This window comes from Nicotiana attenuata, unplaced genomic scaffold, assembly GCF_001879085.1.
Source record: "Nicotiana attenuata strain UT unplaced genomic scaffold, NIATTr2, whole genome shotgun sequence".
Classification (NCBI taxonomy): Eukaryota; Viridiplantae; Streptophyta; class Magnoliopsida; order Solanales; family Solanaceae; genus Nicotiana; species Nicotiana attenuata.
In genome coordinates this window covers 183,647-185,836 of record NW_017670822.1, presented here as the reverse complement: position 1 = coordinate 185,836, position 2,190 = coordinate 183,647, and positions in this window count along the sequence as shown.

The following is a 2,190-nucleotide window of genomic DNA, read 5'->3' as shown; positions in this document are numbered from 1 at the left end:
CCCCTACCACAGTGGAGGAAATCCACAACGCCTATTGCGCTGAAGGTACGTTAGCGGACGAGGATGATCTCAATGGGGTAACGGCGATACACTCAGAACGAGGAGAGATCGACGGAACGAAGGACGACGAGAACAACTCCCTCGCTCCAACAGAGTCGACCATCAGCCATAACCAGATCTCCCATCCGCCACCAAAGGCATAACAGGGACGCGCTACCAGTGACATGTCGCCCCACCTGCCGAACGACGAAAGAGGTACGCCTCCTTTATTATCCGCCATAGACTTTTGTGTGGTCTCCTTCAGAAAATAGTGTACGCACTGGAGAACCTGGGCACCAAAGTGCAGTGGCCGCGCAAAAGATGAAATCAGACCCCGCCACAAGGAAATCAAAACGTCTATGTGAGTTCCATCAGGACGGGGGCACAAGACCGAAGACTGCATAGGCCCTAGGGCAAGAGGTGGTCAGGATGCTGGAACCAGGGGTAACTGAGGAATTTTACTCAATGACAAAGGAAAATTACAAAACTTTGCACAGCGAACGGGAACAAACCCCTGGGCCGCGAAGCCGCCCTCCCCAGCACACACGATTAAAACATGATCGTCGGAGCGGCGACGACTTGGCGATCATCACGTCAATTCACCACCGACGCACAAAACTAAAGCGGACCATCGCCCATCGAACGGTAATGCGACTTCGAAGATAAGATCACATTCGATAAGTCTTGATGCCGACGGTTTGTCTTTTCCCTCATACGGAATGCTTTAGTATCACTTTACGTATCGACGTGATACAGATGTTAAAAGAATCAATGATCCGATGACGAAAGTGGCGCCTTGTATTATCCACCCAAGGCGTCCTCGTCACAAAATGGACTCGAGGATAGGGTAATTACCGCGCTGCATAAACACTAACCGGTTTTAAACAAATGCAGTGGAACGGACGTCCGGAGAAATAGCACTGCCGCGTCCTTAGCAGGAGGAGTCAACGCTGAAAACAACTTTCCACGTGAGGGAACCAAGAATGCCGTTACAATGTCCATCATAGGTACGCCCGTAGGATACACGCCAATGCGAGCGGTCCCTTCAAGCCTTTAACCAAGTGATCAACATTCCCTAACCCTATGGGAATATTCAATATTCGACCGGCGAGCCACGCACCGCACCAAGATGCTACCAAAATAGAGCCCAAGACTGCACCCACTACCCAACAGCTAAAGGGGGGCGAGCGCAGAGGCATAGCAATTAGTCCCGTGTCGGGGACTAAGGTCAACGCCGACAAACCGGACGCCATCACCAAAGACCCCCGACGATAGTGAGCCGAAGCGACGCGGATATATGATAGTTGTACCAGCTGGATAAGATGACGGAAGGATGGTACACGAGAGATCTCGACACGTCCAGTTCAATTGGACGAAACCAATCTTACGTAAGAAAGCCTTATAACGGGCACGGTCGTCGCCAAACCCAAGTAAGTATCGTGACTTCTTAACTAACCATGACGTTATTTTAAATTTCGCCTTTTTCCCATTCAGAAAATATGCGGGAATCCCGCCGAGGACATCGCTACCCACAAGCTGAATTGAATATCGATCCACGTACATCGCCGTGCGACAGATGAGGAGAAAATTAACGCCGCCTATTCAACGAAGCGGTCAGTTGCGGAAGTAGACAAGTTACTTGCCAACGGCTCCATCAGAGAATCAAAAATACCCCCAGTGGGGCGGCCCAATGTCATCAATGGTCAAAAAGAAAACGGAAGTGAAGAATGTGTGTGGATTTTCACTGATCTGAAACAAAAAGCATTGCCCAAAGGATTCATCTCCACTACCCCACATCGACCAACTGATCGACGCCACTGCAGGACACGAACTACTGAGCTTCCTAGACGCCTTATCCGGCTACAATTCAAATCATGAATGGCCGAGAGGACCAAGAGAAGACAACATTTCATTCACCACCAAGGGACTTACTACTACAAGGTAATGCCCTTCGGGCTAAAAAATTACAGGGGCTACGTACCAGAGACTGGTCACCAAAATGTCAAAGAGGAAGCTCGATAAGACTATGGAAGTACTTATATCGACGAAACATGCTTGGTAAAGTCGACAAGAAAAGAGGACCAATCGACCATCTGAAAGAAAGCCTTCGAGATATTGAGAAGGAACGGGATTGAAAACTGAACCCCGAGA